Source organism: Mixophyes fleayi, chromosome 11 (genome assembly GCF_038048845.1).
Source record: "Mixophyes fleayi isolate aMixFle1 chromosome 11, aMixFle1.hap1, whole genome shotgun sequence".
In the NCBI taxonomy this organism is placed as follows: domain Eukaryota; kingdom Metazoa; phylum Chordata; class Amphibia; order Anura; family Limnodynastidae; genus Mixophyes; species Mixophyes fleayi.
The window spans coordinates 48,513,433-48,531,207 of NC_134412.1; the positions used below are offsets into that span (position 1 = coordinate 48,513,433).

The 17,775-nt window shown below is 38.8% G+C and overlaps 1 protein-coding gene and 1 long non-coding RNA gene across 9 annotated transcripts in view; one reads left to right on the forward strand and one right to left on the reverse strand.

The window, feature by feature from the left end:
* LOC142107356 (uncharacterized) overlaps positions 1-7,154 on the forward strand; it is a 17,985-nt gene extending 10,831 nt beyond the window's left edge. The window contains exons 2-3 of the long non-coding RNA XR_012679949.1: positions 5,710-5,850; positions 7,051-7,154. This is a non-coding gene — a long non-coding RNA (uncharacterized LOC142107356). The remainder of the gene's footprint in view (positions 1-5,709; positions 5,851-7,050) is intronic.
* NECTIN1 (nectin cell adhesion molecule 1) overlaps positions 1-17,775 on the reverse strand; it is a 325,802-nt gene that overhangs the window by 302,762 nt on the left and 5,265 nt on the right. The gene's annotated exons all lie outside the window — the stretch shown is intronic.

Genomic DNA, 17,775 nt, shown 5'->3' on the forward strand with positions numbered 1-17,775 from the left:
TGATATGCTAGGTATTCGTCATATGACCACTGGTTGAAGTGGTTCTGGTATAGAACCGTATCCCCACTGCTTCTCCCACTGCTTTGATTTTATGGCAAAAATGACTGTTTCAAACCAGAGACACTATCTCTCCCCTCTTTACACCTGTATCTCTGCCATAACTATCAGTCTCCAGACGTGCCCCAGATCCTAGCACTTCCCTCCAGTCCAGGATACAATGGCTGGTATGGTCCTTTGGAGGTTCCCCACGATTGGTGGAGTAGAATGCAGACATTCCCAGAGAGCCGAGTTGCGTGGCTACCATTCAGTATTTGAATTTGAATACCTTCTGTTTAGACTTTCACTCAATATGGACCAGCCCCACCCTGGAGGGTGGTCCTATCATACTCCTGGCTCTCACTCTTACCAGCCTTTGGTGGCTCCATGGCTGTGTAGTAGGGAGCTCAGCCGGCAGCTCCACTCATGCAAACAGGTACTGACCCTGCTCTGGAAATTCTGACTGAAGATACACGTGGGAAATTCTGACTGAAGATACAATATGGACCAGCCCCATCACCCTGGAGGGTGGTCCTGTCATACTCCTGGCTCTCACTCTTCCCAGCCTTTGGTGGCTCCATGGCTGTGTAGTCCTGCATCCTCCCACCCGCTGTGGAAGCTCCTGGCACTCCAGCTCCCCTAACTTGCTCTTTTCTCCAGCACTGGATTGGCTCCTGCAATGCTGCCTCTTTAGACCTTCAGCTTGCTTCGGGACTACCACTGCAGACACAGTTCACCATCCAGGGACAGCACAAAGACTCTGCTACTATCAGCTCTCCACCAGAACCTACTTCACCAGATCTATACTCTCATCAGCTCAGTTATATCTGTAACTGTACCCATGATTGCACAATACTGTCTATTATTGCATTCTTTCTAGTCTTATCTCTATTTCAATATGTCAACTCTGTTCTCCATCTGCTTTCTATGTCTCGCCACATTGTCCTATTATCCTCTACTTCATCATCATCACCATTTATTTATATAGCGCCACTGATTCCGCAGCTCTGTACAGAGAACTCATTCACATCAGTCCCTGCCCCATTGGAGCTTACAGTCTAAATTCCCTAACACACACACACACACACACACACACACACACACACACAAAGACAGAGCGAGACTAGGGTCAATTTTTGCTAGCAGCCAATTAACCTACCAGTATGTTTTTGGAGTGTGGGAGGAAACCGGAGCACCCGGAGGAAACCCACGCAAACACGAGGAGAACATACAAACTCCACACAGATAAGGCCATGGTCGGGAATTGAACTCATGACCCCAGCGCTATGAGGCAGAAGTTCTAACCACTAAGCCATCGTGCTACCACATACCCTATCTTACCTCCCCTACGCCCCTTCTTCACCCATCCTCTCTACCAAATATCCCTATCTCCTTAAACTAACCCATCACCAATTCAACCCACCAGCTTGCAACTTCAACTGTGTAACCTCCGCCTCCTCTGCTACCCGCCTGGACCATTAAGCTTAATGATTCCTTTGCTCCACTGTATCTAGCTCTAGTTCCCTAGACTTTGTGCCCTTTTGAAGCTTGCAGTGTTATCTAACCATCATTTCAAATAACATTCATTTATATTCTCCATAAACCCACTTCAAATTTCCACTTTGACCACTGCATATAACAATGTTTAACTTCATCAGCATAGCTTACTTATAAGGTACTACAGAATGCACAGCGCCATACAATCAACAAAATATAAACAGAACAATACACAAGTTGCAAGAGAAACAGAATCAGTAAAAAATCAAAGTGACAATAGAAAAAGTAACTATTAGAAGATACAACTAGAGCAAAGGAGACCTTAAAAAAAGGACAAGGAAACGAGATGTAGAGTGGGCTAAGCTCATGAGAATTAAGATTTAAGAGGGGCAGGTAAGTAAATGGAGATGATATGGAGTTGTGTGGAATGAGTGAGAGCAGAGATTTGTTTAGGATGGGGTAGAATGTGTAACCGTGAAAAGGTGAGTATTGAGGTATTGTTTTAAAAGATTGGAGGTTGGGGACGAGCCTGGTCAGACGGAGCAAGGAGTTCAAAATGTAGAGAGCAGCATGGGCAAAGTTCTGAAAGTAAGAGTGTGAGGTGGTAGGAGAAGGGGAGAGACAAAGGTCATCAGCAGATGAAGCGAACGTGTAGGGGAGTATTTCTTGACAATGTTGGAGATGTAGGAAGTGGTGGGTTAAAGAGGGCTTCAAATTAATTGTATTCTGGAGGGAATGGGGAGAGAATGGTGGGCTTTGCAGAGAGGCACAGCTAAGAGGAATGAAAGGAGAGGAAGATAAATTGTGATGCCACATTCAGGACAGATTGCAGTGGGGACAGACATATGACAGGTAAGCCCAAAAATGAGGAGATTACAACACTCAAGACAAGAGATGACAAGAGGTAGAGGAAAGGGCAAATTTTACCAATGTTGCAAAGGTGGAAGCGACAGGATTGAGTAGGGGACTGGATGTGACTGAAATTGAAGGCGGAGTCAATGATGACCCCCAAGCAGTATGAATGCAGAACAGGGGAGAGGGTGACACCATCAACCTAAAGAGAGACAGGAGGACAGGATATGACACTAAGCAGTGGAGAGTCTAAAAGCTCAGTATGGCTTGAGGTAGTATCCAGCCGTCCAAGTGGAGAGGGCAGAGAGGCAGTGGGACACGGGGGCCAGGAGAGAAGGAAAGAGGTCAATGGAAGAAAGGTGGATTAGCGTGTCATAAGCATAGAGGTGATTTTGGATTACAAAAGTTGACCAAGACAGGCGATCTAAAAGGAGATCTATAATGGGCCAATAACATAACCTTGAGGGACCCTGACAGAGGAAGGGAGTAGGAAGGAGAGGGATTTTTGCCCTAAAATAAAATAGATTTATAAATTTCCTCTCTCTATATAAAGGCTAGACTAGAGGACTTAGATAAAACCTATTTTAAGATCTGTCCTATCCAGGCTTTATTGCCATGAAGTTTAATGGTGAGCCCCCAAGTCTGGTGGAAAAAGCCTTTTTTGGCCATGTATTAAAATTACTCTGATGTATGGCATCTTCAGGATGCTTTGGACATATATCATTGATATCCCTGTTTATTGAAAATGATGCACATTAACTGCCTACTAAATTATTACCATATTTATCATATACGTTTTTTAGCAGGTTTACTTGGATGTTCTACAATATCGGCATTATACATATGGGTCACCAGAATGCTCTCTGTACAGGTCGGTAAAATAACAGCTGTCTTGAAAATTGGTCTGTAATATAGTCTGCATCGAAAACTGGTTAGATGTATTTTATTACATTTTATAGAAATGCCCTAGAATCTGGACGAATATAGGTATAAGCGGTGCATGACTTGAGATTAAGAATAAGCAGGGTGGTAATGTGTGAACATTTACACAAGAGAGAATTTAGTAAGAGAGATTGGTGGGTAAAGTGGTGGAGGGCCCAGTAAAATGTTAAGTGAAAGATTAGTGGGTAGTAGGGAGGAGTCTCTTTTAGATGATTTAGGGTGGCAGGGATAACAATTCCCACCCTACCACATGTTCTTTTCTCAGCTTTTGGGTTAATTGCTTCTTAATAGATTTGAATGCCACAGCATGGGTTAGTGGGAGTCACAGTAACACAGCCCGCCAAGGGTATGGTCCTGCAGAAAGGAATATGGTGTGGCTGGCTCCTTGAACTAGGACAGCTTATAGAGTTGATTGATGACCTTCGGAGCCTACACATACACAGACAATTCTTCATATATTTCATTGGCTGTGTTAAATCACACAAACACACACACACTCTAGATAAACTTTGTCTACAGTTTTGGTCATGGCTGACTCTTGCTGTATGGTATAATTACAATATATATATGTAAACACACAGCCGTAATTAGACATTTATGAAACCCATAGCATAATTTTGTAAGGGTCCTCATATGCATGACATGCCACAGCTTGTTGCCGGTTGGGGCAGAGTCATCACCAACCAAGGGTGAAAAAATCCCAAAACATACACATATGTAGGCATTATTGTGTACCATACCAACATTTTTTTTAGAACCCCTCAACGTTTTTATTATAATTAATGTAGTACTTTCCCACCTCCCGCCACCCTTGTAAAACAAACTGTAATTTAACACATATAAAAAGCTATAAAAGTTAAATCATGGGCAATATTCACCATTGCATCTGTCACATCTACAGTTACAGGTCATAGGCATCTACATACAGACTTACATTTTTTAATTTAGAAAAAAAGACTTCACTTATTTCCAAATTAGGGGCCCCAGTAACTGAATAGCAGATGCAATGGATACAGAGGCTCACTCGCACTGCTGAATCAGGTGACCAGATTGCGCAGGCAGTGGCGATAGTCTGTCATGACAAGCTCCAGTGAAGTGACAGCTGCAGGCATTGTTTCTTCAATCAGTTCCTTCCCACATCTCCTTATTCCCCTTGTGAGACACCCCAATCATTTAATTGTTGCAAGATTACTTGTGTAGATAATGAACTGCAGCAAAGTTTGGAGTCTGAGAGGGTGCAGGGTACTGGCTATAATAACAGCCCTGTTTACAATAACAAGCAGGAGGAGGTTGGAAGATGCAGTAGTAGTGCACCCACTTCTACTTTGGTAGGTACATGGTTTTGGGTATTATATACACACAAACTACTATTAGCACACAAACTACTATTAAAACAGTGTTTATAAAAAACAAAGCCAACATTTGCAATGGAAAAGTAAATACACAAGAGAGAAACAGATAGGTGATTGTTAGGAAGTCGGCAAATGTTACTTGTGAATACTGAAAACATCTCTATAAGAGAGTAGACAGAAGGTAGATCAATGTGTTGATAAATGGTCAGCTGATAGTATGCTCTGTGCTTCGTGTCTTTCAATGTTCCTCGAGGTCACAAGCTGCTAAAGTTGGTGTACAAACTTGGCAAGAACAATTGTGAGATAATGTTTAATGTAGCCAAGAAAGAGGAGTGTACATGTGAGTCAGAGATGAGGTAATGCATGGCACATTGAAAGTAGGTACCCTTCACATTCCTATCAGGCATGCGAGAGTGCACACTGAAGGCTTGTACAGTCCACAGAATGGTTGTCAATAATCAGTAAATGTACTGACAGTCAGTAAAAAAAATGTTAAAAGAAAAAAAAACAGTGATCAATAAAAATATAACAATACATTACAAAAGTAATGTGCAGTGTTTGCTACAAATATATTTTCATAAAATGGTTATTAAAGTATATTTTCAACTAGAGTATAAGGGCAGGTTGGATAAATATTGACCTCTATCACATGCTACATGTGCTGTCTACACTGTCACCAAATAAATGTATGCTATTGATGGGAACCAGTAAATGATGCAGAGATGATTTTATTGACAATCCTGTGAGTGATGTATAGTTTGTTGCTATCTGTGTGGACAGCAACATAAAAATGCATAGCATCGGAAGGTGGATATTATTCATGTACTCCAAGAACATGTTCATCTGGACACAGGCTTTACAGTTATATTTATGAAATAACATGCAATCTGGATACATTTATTATAAAAAAGAAAAAAAATTAGTGGCGGCCTTCTTTATAACTGTTTAGGTGGTCACACATGTAAACAATAATTTTACCAGATCTGGTTGTAGTATGCATCTAGCTGATTTACACTCCCCTCTATTTCAGGGTTGCTGCTGACCTCACAAACACCCATGAAGGTCATCGGCTGAAACGTTTTACCCTTATGCTAAATTAAATCCAATTTGACTAGATGGGATGCTGAATTAGCATGATGCGCCTTGCAGAGTACAATGGACAGCTAATTTGGTAAAACAAATATCCAAATCATTATTATTATTTTATTATTACTATTATCTTTTATTTGTGAGGCGCCACAAAAAGTCTGCAGCGCCGTACATAGATCAAAGGAAAACAGTACAGGGTAACAATACATGGCATACAGGGTAGTACAGAAACACAGTGCAGTGCAAACAAAGTACAAAAAGTATAAATAAATAGTTACCAGCTAGGTAGAGAAATGAGCACAGGACAAAGAGGAAGAGGTGACTAGAGAGGAAGTGAAGAAGGGAGGTGGGTAGTGAAAAAAAGGGGTAACGCCAGTGCCCAGTAGAAAGGGGCACAACTTACAGGATCAAGGCAGATATAGAGAAGATAAGGCACTAGAGAAGAGTAAAAAGGTAGGGGCAGGAGTCAAGTGACAAAATGGAGAGAAGAGGCGAAGGACTAAAGGTAAACAGGAGGAAGAGGACACGAGGAAAGAGGGCCCTGCTCAAGGGAGCTCACAGACTAAAGGTGAGGGAAGACTGACAGGAGACACAGAATGGTAATAGGGGGATGAGAAAGGAGACACAGGGCTAAATTTACTAAGCTGCGGGTTTGAAAAAGTGGGGATGTTGCCTATAGCAACCAATCAGATTCTAGCTATCATTTTGTAGAAGGTACTAAATAAATGAAAGCAAGAATCTGATTGGTTGCTATAGGCAACATCCCCACATTTTCAAACCCGCAGCTTAGTAAATCTAGCCCACAGAGTGGTAATAGGGGATCATTCAACCAAGTCTACTTGTATATGGTGAGCTTAAAGCAGTGAATGTCAAACTGTTGGGGAATTTATGGTTTTATAATTAGTATTTTCATAATGAGGTCCATTAAAAGATTAAACTGTTCCTAATTACTGGATAGCAAAAAATTAAAGCAACCCCTCATAGCCTATTTTAAGGAACAAGTTTGCTCCTTTGTAACGTAAAGTATTTTTTTCAAGATGTACTCCTAGAAGTCAGGTACTTTTGGTTGATGTATATAGCTGTCACTGCAATGTAGCATTATTTACTGAAAACTGAGTCAGAGCCAGTCAGTCAAGAAGCTCCAATAAGGTCATGTGAGGGCATGATGAGAAGAGGGATATATCTGCCAGGGTATTGCATGACGCTTAGAGAACTGTAAATCATTTATAGCAGGAAAGAAAAATATAAGGAAAATAAAACTAAATGTTTTGGTTTGTTACAGGTCATCACCAGAGTGACTCATGTTTAAAAAAGTCACACTATTTTTTCATGGGATTGGAGCTGTTACATTTGAAGAAATTGGTATGCATGCTATGCCAGCTTAGAGTAGGCAAATCCTATCATAAAGGAATTTTATGACCATTTCACTTAGGAACCAATTGCTGAAGAAGCGGAGATGAGGTTCAACAATATATGAAACATTTCAAATGTTATTTCTTTATATAAATTCTAGTACAAAAACACACAACTAGCTTCAGCAAATACTCCATTATCAAACAAAATACAGGTGGTCTGTTAAAATTTGTAAGCTTAAACGTATTCTTGAAGTGTACCTAAGATCTGGTTCGCAAACGAATAGTCAGAAAAACCCCATTTGAAAAAATACACATTACCTACTCTGAGATGGTATAGCTAATGGTGAATGAGTATACATGTTTATTGCACTAATAAAATTCCTGCTTAATCTGTTTCATCACTCTCCTTTACACGCAGGAACTACTAATATTAGGCAAATTTGTTTTACCAGGGAAAGGAGGAAACAGGAAACTAAAAAGAAAAAAAAAAGACTAACTTAAAGTAACTGTTGTAAAAGATATACTTCCGATACCTAATTTTCTATCATCTATATACTTATAGACAGTAAGAAAGCCTCCAGGTGCTGCTCATAAAATAGTTTTTCACACAGTTATCCCCGTCCCTGTAATTACCAACCCATCTGGCCTTGTCAATGTTATCATGTAACTGAAAAAGGCTTGTTTCATGAAGATAGACAGATGACCATATTATTATTCTGCTCTGATACCATTAAACAGATCGTCTACATTCTCTTTCTCAAATTTCAATCGTCCAAATTGACACCCCATCTACAGAAATAACTTGAGTTTTTAAGTTATCATTTTTAGCAGTTGATTCTTTAAAACTTAGGAGTGCATAGATTACAGTTTGTGTCCTATGAAAACTGATACACACAGTACCCTAAAATAACTACAACACAATACAGTAGTACAGGCATATTGCCCCATTAACATTATAATTTGTGTTTGGACAGAACTGCCTGAGTAGAGCCTTATTTATTAGAATGTATTTTTATGTTGCCAAGGATAGATCCCGAATTATAGATTAGTCTTCAAATAATAATATCTAGCATCAAATAAATTCAGCAGGCTCAGGTGCACCTTGCATCAGATGCACAGATTGTGCTGTGAATGGATAGATTCCATTTCTTTTCTTCTGGAAGCTCTAATATACCTAAATGAATCAAAAGTGAGTCACCTCACGCCTTTCTAGTTTAGACACTGCCTTTCCCATACTCAATTCCCACACGTAGATGCCATAAATTTGTACTGCACACGCCAATGCTTTCTTATCCATTCCTTTCCTATATATAAACTAATCTCTAGTTCTGCGTCCTATCCTTACCACTTATTTTCTTTGCTTGAAGCTGTGTCTCTGTTCTGCTTCAATTATCTCTGCCACTCCCTTGTAGCTGATGCCTTCAATAGAAAACCTTTGTAGTGGTTACACCAGAGTGATAGTGCCGGACCAGCTAAAATTCCATATATCACCAAATATGGCCAGGTTCTTAAATGATAATGAATGATTTTAGAATATGATTTAATAACCAGGTACACCTGCTTAAAAAACACAGGCTAATTTATTCCTGATATTGCCTTCAAGGATAAAGGAAAACAAAGATTAATTTGTACGGAACAGAGAGGAGAGCATCTATAGTCTAATATTTTTCAAGTCTATGCCACAGAAGTAACAGTGAAAAATTGCATGTGTTACATTTGTTTCCATTGAAATAATCGAATATATTTTTCATATGCTCAAAGGCGACCGCATGAGACAGCTTGGAAAATAGTCATCTAGAGGAGCCCTAACTAGGCTTAGGTTTTGCAAATTGTGGGCATTAAAGTGCAATGTGAAAAGGAAAAGAAGACTGGTATCTTAGTAAAACATTTTTGGTAGTTTGCTTCAGCTATATATGAGGGAAAGAAGTGGCTTCATATATATTCATATATAGCGCCTACATATTATGAAGCACTTTAAAGGGAATATTTAGCCATTCACATTAGTCCGTCCCGCAATGGGGCTTACAATCTATACACACGTGCGTTAATTTTGTCAGAAGCAAGTTATTATATATATGACGTTGGATTGTGGGAGGAAACCAGAGCACCCAGAGGAAACCCACGCAAACACGGGAGAACATACAAACTCCACACAGAAAGCGCATTGGTCAGAATCAAACCCATGACCCCAGCACAGAGTTAGCAATGCTAACCATTAGACAGACATGGCTTTTGTTACCAATAAATGCAAACCAATGCAAAGAGTAAATTTGTTAATTAAGTTTCCTTATTAGTGTTAAACTAATTAAGGTTTCACATTTCATGGAGCACTTTATGCTCTCACAAACTATTATACAAACTAGTAACTGTTAATTATAACCCATTGGTTGAAAGAAATGACTGCTATACTGCAAGTCTAAGTTGTTAGACTGACACTTCGAAAGGTAGCTATTTTTTCCTCATGTTTCAAGACAGTTCTCTTATCATATTTACAATGTAATTATTGTGCATATAGTGTATAACAGTGGGCTTTGTTTATTATATGAATTATGTTGCCATATTAAAGCAAAAAAACAATGCCTTTATACAGGCGGTTGAAGTACGAAATAAGCTCTAGCAACCTTATAGTTTTTTGATGGAAGTACGTTGGTCTTTATTAAATATTCTGCTGCTATACATTCTTAACATGAGACATGCTTTAATATGGACATGGTAAATTTTTATTTTGCAACATTAGTGTGACACAAATATCACGGAGCAGGGTTAGGGCAGTCCACTGTTACATTGCTAAAAAGGGTATAACAAACCTGTTGTCAGTCCTGATTTGAAGTGGGTAAGAGGGTACTGGGCATGCATAAAAAAGGTGTGTCTTCAAATAAACTACAGGTGTTGTTTTTGTCTGAAGGGGTGTGGCTATGGCTTAAAGCGCACCAATTTTTCAGGAATCTTGGAAGGTATGGGGAAGAATAGGAATAGCAACAAGTGCTATCACTAGAATGCCCGCTTAGATTAGGATATAAAGAAGGTGGCACAAATTGCAACTGCACAGCATCATATAAAGTCATTTAAGGGTGTTTATGCTCATAAATTTATAATAACTACCACTATTAACAGTATTAGAGAGGTTTTCCATTTTAAGGACCTCATTTAGAGTTGGACGCAATGTTCGTCTAAGATGTGTAGGAGTGGGAGTGTGCCGCAGCTTGGTAGGGTATTACGAGTAGCATGCATACCCAGTTGCATCCCACTCGTAGTACTCTACCGAGCTACGAGCAGTTCCTGCAGCTAGCTAACTACTTGCACCACCTAATTCCTGCCGCATAGCTTTAGCCAGGTTTTGAGGTGTGTTGCGTCTGCGCCGTACTGCGTCTAGGATTTACATATGGTGTCACACCTTCACAATTCCGCGTTACGCCCCCTATCTCTCGTAGTAAGCCGCAAGCTGTCGCAAGTGTTAATTGCGTCAAAGATGCAGGCGGATGCTGTGCTTGCTGCACATGCGTGATAGTGTTTTTTTGCTCGATGCGCCTAAAACACTCTAAATGAGGTCCTAAATATGAATTTTACAAAATACCCTTCCTTCCAAATAAATAATATTACGTCAGGGTTTTCCTTCCCTGAGACCCTAGCCATTCTCTGTACTTAACAGGGTCCCATCACTTCTATATAGCCAGGACTTATTCAGTGCTTCTGAGCTCTTTCTATATCAGGAGCAGATCCGATGCATGTCTTATAGCAGGTGTGTCACATCTTGTTTTCTCTTTCCATGGAAAGCCTATATGATGGAAGTCATAGGGGCATGAACACCTACAAAGTATTATTATTGGGAAGGGAGAGGATTTAACAAAATTAAGTTTTAAAGTAGAAAACCTCTCTAGTGTACTGCTGTTAGGTTGTGTTTTATACTCTTATTTACCTGACAATCTGCTGATACATGTGAAAACAAGGGCAGGTTTTCTTTTTAGTTTTTAAATAATATAAAAGTGCCCATATTTGAACCATTTGAATGGTGGGAGGCATGACACGGTAAGGTCATATACACCATGAACTTATACCAAACTGACATATTTTTTTCTTCTTCAATCTGTAATTTATTGCTGCCCTTTACTAGGACAAACATATGCAACTCTACGATAACAAGGTTCCCAGAAGGTATAAGGCAAGTATGATTATATTCATCAACTTACCATGGAAGTTGACTGTTTGCTATAGGACCCTCAATTAGTTTTCTGGTGGGTTTTGCCTATTTTAATTTCTATTTAATTATTATTATTTATAAATATTTAGTTATTATATTTAGTTTACCTACTAGACTGAAATAGTTGTATAGCTGTACAAGAAGCAAATGCTGTTATATCTTCACTACAATGATATTTCAGACAGAAAATGCATGTACAGTATGTTGCACATATCAGTATGTAGGTCAATGTAACTTGCAGCAGGAGAGCAAAAGTCAAAGTTGATAAGCTTTACCAGTTTATGCAATGTATTAGTAGGCTGCTAACTTCAGTCAGTCCTGTATTGTGTAGAAGTTCCCACTTGCTGTATATTCATAATTGATTATTTTATTACCTATCAGACACAGCTATAAACTTTATCTGTATCAACAGTATATTAAAATACTAGCTTGTATGTTAAACCTTTAATACAATTTCTAGGGACACTGCTGCTCAGGAGTGCATCTAAGCATGCACAGCACAGACTGTCGGAGTGCTACAATCCCCATCATAACATGTTTATTCACTTGTTTATAATATAATCTATTTGCATTTAAATGGTAAACTGAAATACTTATTATCTTATAATGCTTTAGAGAATAAGAATACATACTGGTATCTACATTCAGTATGCAAAATAAGAGGATATTTCAAGGGACAAGTCTTTAAAATTTGGGCCTGTCCCTTGAAATTAGAAACAGTTGGAGACTGTGTATATCTCACTGTCCTTTAGCCCTGATTGGCTTCCATACTGTTACACAGCAGAGGATTTGTCCTTACTGTCTACAGACAGAAATCTAATTTCATGCACTGCATAAGGTCACTCTGTTTGCTTTATTGAACCTTGTAGACTCATAGGGAGGAATTTAAATATCAGCGTGCCTCACACATATTTTATATGCGCTGAATATATGACTGGGGAGGTATTCAATTCTGGGACCAGAGATTCATATGTAGGTGTGATAAAAAAATAGCGGAATCAAGTCTTATTCTATGAACGATGGTCGCGGATGCACAGAAGAAAATGATACTGCATTTTTACTGTTTTGTCAGCCATGTTGCTATACATGCTGCTGAATACTCTATTCTGATGCTGTCTGATTCAACTATATCTTAAATTGACTTAAATTGTAACATGATTTTTGCATGTTACAAAATTCCTACTTGTTGTGCAACTTTGCTATGTTACAGCATTAATGAAACCTGGCTGTTATTACATGTAAAACTACTAGCTCTATCATAAGATTTTCGATACAAAAATATGAGATGGAAGAATGCAACCAATTCCCACCCATCTAGGTGCCTGTTTAATAGAAATCCACAACTTAATGAGCTGGAAATAAACAGGAAAATCCTTTCCACATGACTGAAATATGAATTCTGAAAAGGATTCTGAAACATCTTCATACCAGCTCCCAATACATAGATACAATGGGTCTCATTTAGTGTAAAAAAAAAAAAACACATAAAAAAAGTGCAAGTTCGCTTCTGGACAAATCATGTTGCAATGCAAGGGGGGCAAATACATGTCTTACTTGCATATAGCACACAAATATCGGACAGCTTTGTTATACACTGCACATTAGAAAAATTAGAGCTAGAACATACACCATCTAAACTCTAATCTGTGCACATATTTTAAATTTCCCCTCCCAGTCCCACCTGTCAGTGCACTGATTTTCCTACGGTCCAAATTTGCTCCTTTATTTGCTTTTCTCTTAACTTTAAATTAACTTTGAAGCCCGATATTTGTAGCAAATTATGTACCTACCTGCAATAACCCTCGGTTCAGAATTAACTGCTTTCTATAGATTTTTTTATAGTAATAAAGTTTAGGCTTTTTGTTCAGTTATAATTTTCATTCCTATAGTTAATTACTCTGTAAACTTCTGGCATGCATCTCTATTAGTAACTGAATCAGGCTCACTCCACACAAGCAGGCTCCTCAAAATATGCATTAATGTGCAAAATATGCATTATATTCCAGCAGATGAGGTTACAGCCATATTTGCACTGGGGACTTTTGCTCTTAGCAATTGCGGGTAAATTGCTACTAGAATTTACCTATATAGTTACCAGTGGTCAAAGCGGAAACTTAGAAATGACCGTATGAAAAATGTAATGAGATTGTAAGTTGATAATTTTACAATGAAGGCTGTAGGAGAAGTGGCAGTATGGCATACTACCCGGTGGTGGTCGCTTTCCCAACTACCACCTCACCGACACTACTTACCCCTAAAGCAACATTACAAAACTCTCATTCCCGACATCCTCAGCGGGCCGACTGTTGTAAAAGCTGACGTGGCAGAAATAGAGAGATGAAGTGTCCGGCAGCCAGGAATGACGTCGCTGTTAAAAACCGGCAGTATTGTTAGCGCTATCAAAGGGGATTGTCCTAGTGCTGTTAAAGGGGATTGCCCCTTTAACAGCACTAACAATACTGCCGGTTTTTAACAGTAACGTCATTCCTGGCCGCCGGACACTCCATCTCTCTATTTTCTGCCAAGTCATCTTTTACAACAGTCGGCTCGTTGAGGATGCCGGGAATGAGAGTTTCGTCATGTTGCTGTAGGGGTAAGTAGTGTCGTCTTTCTCAGTATTGTAATTTAGTACCCAACCCATACTACCGTATACACCCCCACTTCAACCACTGATCTTTACCAAACTGTATATCTTAACATCTTCTATATATTGTCAAAAACTCTTGTTAAGTAATACATGGTACAAAAAGCCACAAACAAAGCCACAGCATCATTCTCCAATTTACTTGAACAATTATAGCAAAAGACCCTCTATTTCATGCACGATTTCCTCAAAATGTCTTACCTTTTCAGGTACTTTTTTGTCTTTTTCCAGCCTTATTATAAACTAGCAGGGTCACCTGGCTTTGCATGGGTCAGATTTGTAATGTGTAGCAATTATTATATATTGGCTAATTATTTGGTAAATAGACCAAAAATGCTATTTATAAAATAAGATTTGTTGCTTTGTCACGGTGTTGTTATGTCGTGTTGTGGCGGGGTTTCCTTCCAGTAGTCAAACATTTGTTTACAACCGAAAAATTATATGTTTGCTTTGTCGCATTGTCACGTCATGTGGTCTAATAGGTTCCCTTTTCGATAACTATGTAACTATAACTATGCGTGGCTGGAGGGCAGCGCGGGCCGATTGTGCCTCACAGCCTGCTCACTTCACTAGGAAGTGGGCAGGATGCGGGAGAATTGCCTGCTCTCCTGGGAGTCCAGGAGACCTACCCAGAAATCGTGAGTCTCTTCCGGGAAAGTAGGCAAGTATTATATAAATATATATATATATATATATATATATATATATATATATGTAACAACACCATCTATTTAATTATATAATGATAGTCTGAGAACTAGGGCACCACAGATCAAGAAGGACAAAAGATCACTGTTATTGTAATTAACTATCTCTTCTTGTTTACATAAGCAGGATGTTTTATCCCTAGATGTATCGGAAGAAAGAGGACAAACTCCGCCATAAGGCTGGTGCCGTCTAACAGCTGTCTGCCACCACACAAATGAATTTTTAACTTGAAAAGTGAGTATACACTAAAGTGAAGCAGAAATAGAATTTACCAGCTATAAAGATATTGTTGATTTACACCAATTATCACACCCTCCTGAAATTTGCTAAGAAACTTTATTATTTTCTCTAACAATCGCTGTTTGCCCCTCAGTTATATCTAAAGATGGCCACAAACAGGTCAAGTCACAGGATCACTTTCACTTTAGTCACACAAGTTGGAGTCCAGTTTGAACGAGATCTAGCTGTTGAACCACACTGGGGCGTGCAAATATTCTTTGTTGATGAGTCAACATTATTTCTTAAACAGTCAAATGAGTGGCTTCATCACATAATGATATTCAGCATGTTACCCAGTTATTGTAAAGAAAGTGGCACACAGTGGCTTGCTAGAAAATTTTAGCCTTAGCCTGGGGGGCCAGCACACAGCACTGGCCCATAGTGCTTAATTAGCGGCCTATCTCTATAGTACCAAGGTTTGGGCTTTTAATTCTGTAATAATAAATAATAATATAATAATAAAAATAATAAATAATAATATTATAATAATAAAAATATAAATAGTAAAAAAAATGCCTTATTCAAAGAATAAATATTTTGTTTGCTTTGTTGTGAGATTTCGATAACAGAGCAACTAATGCAGCAGAACAAGACTGCCATGATGCTTGTTAAATCATCTTCCCTGGGCTTTGCATGTGAAGCAGTGTTATCACCAGTGTTAGCCCTTTAGTAAATTGTACAATTCAACTGCCCAATATATACAGCAGCCTCCGATTGAGGCTTCATTTTACACTGGATATTTACTGCTTCTCTGATAGCAACCACATCTGCAGAACTCGTAGACTAACCACTGTTTAATGCAAGTAACTTTGCTAGCTTGTAAGCTCTTAAGAAAAAGACTTAAAGTAAAAGCACATTATGTTTTGTACATCCATTTTATCATGCGTGAGGAAAACTTGTCCATTCTAGGATAGGTCTTGGAGCATTCAGAGCTAGTACTCTCAGGCAAATAATATTACAAATGTGACAGGTGGAACTTAAATCAATGAATGAAATTATGAATGAAAGCTATGCCTATTGTAGGGTTTCCCAAATCCAGTCCTTGGAGACCCCTAACAGTGCAGGATTTCCAGCTCACGGGTGAAATAATTATACCACCTTTGGATCTTGTAAAATGTATCAGTCCGTAATGAATACACCTGTGCTCCAGCAGGGAGATATGGAAAACATGCACTGTTAGGGATCCCTGAGGACTGGGTTTGAGAAACCCTGCTCTACTGTTTTCAGTTATTATGCCCTGTTTTAAAAATAGGAGCTATACATATATATTCACCATGTAAAGCTGGGAACACACTACAGAAATTTCCACCAACTTTTTATGCCGAGCGATTTTACATGCGATCGATGGTCTGATCGTTCGGTCCATGGACTGCATACACACTACCCTTGTTTAAGACGATAAAGGGAAGAGCGGACGTCCCTTTAGCAAATTTTTACAGCCATGTTGTCGTGAGCAATGACTGTAATTTCGTACTCACTGTTGTGGATCAGTCGGAAGTTTATACACACTACACAACGGAAACGAGATTGGAACGAAAATATTAAACAGTACAACCAACCAAATGAGGCGACAATCGTCCATTCGGGCAGACTTTCGACCATCGTGTCACTACACACACAAACGACTTTTGAACGAGCGGTCATATGTCGGCTGATTGAGCCGATTATTGGACGAAAACCGTCTAGTGTATAGCTACACGTTTATGTTAACCTACATATATGAAAGATTTTCCTAACATATCAATTCTTATTACACTATTTCTATGAACTTGATCCTAAAGTATAAATTATCAGTAGATAATTAGTTCAAAAATGTTGCAACAATAAATTGTCAAACTGTTGTTATTGAGAAATTAGAAATGTTTTGCAGAATGTTTTTAAAATATTGCTGCAGTATCAACCTACTATGATAAAACTGCATTATTTTCATTCACGTTTTACTGTTATAGGGTTACAGAACCACTACGCCTAAAATATGTGTTCCATTGATAATTTCAGATGCAAAATTTTTATGAGCTTATCATGACACAAAATATTTGAGATAAGCAGTAATAATAATAATACTTTATACAGCATTTTTCTCCCAATAGGACTTAAAGCACTTTACGTTGCTGCGGAGGGTGAGGAAGTAATCTCAGGCGCACTCAGCTGCTGTTCTATGGAATCGGTAGCATAGGAGCAGGGGTCACAGAGGTTTCAACTGCGACAAGGACAGAGGAAAATAACGGACCTCAGCAGGAATCCCACCTGCACTGCCTGCTTGTTGTAGAGTACATAGATTAAAAATTAATAATCTTGAATAGTGTAAGCAGTGACCAGAGTCCGAGCATTGAGAAGGAAGTGTCTGTGCAAAAGGAACAGGGGGTGAGAATGGAGTCTCTGTGCAAAAGAGACGTGGGGGGCAGGATGTGTTTCTTGATCTAATATATCCAACTTTACTGGATCCACCTGTGTGTGGGCAGTTTAAGACCACTGAAAGGCATTGATGCCAGTCAAAGTAAGCTATGGTAGATAACAAGATTACATACATATAGAAACACACATATTTAGAGATATTTGTGGATGACATACTGGATCCCTTGTATTTTAGGTTTAGCAAGCTTTTAATTAATTCAATCCCAAATTTGAGAAATACATCTGCTTGGTGCAGGTAAACCTGCTGATACACACATCATATAAACTGCAACAGGATTAGTCAGATTTTTGGCAGAAATTATACATAGAACAGAATATTTTACTGTTACATTTCATTATACAAAAAGGACATTTCAAATATACCATTCCTAAGTGTGGGTGAACAACTGAATTACCCTTTGTTGTGCT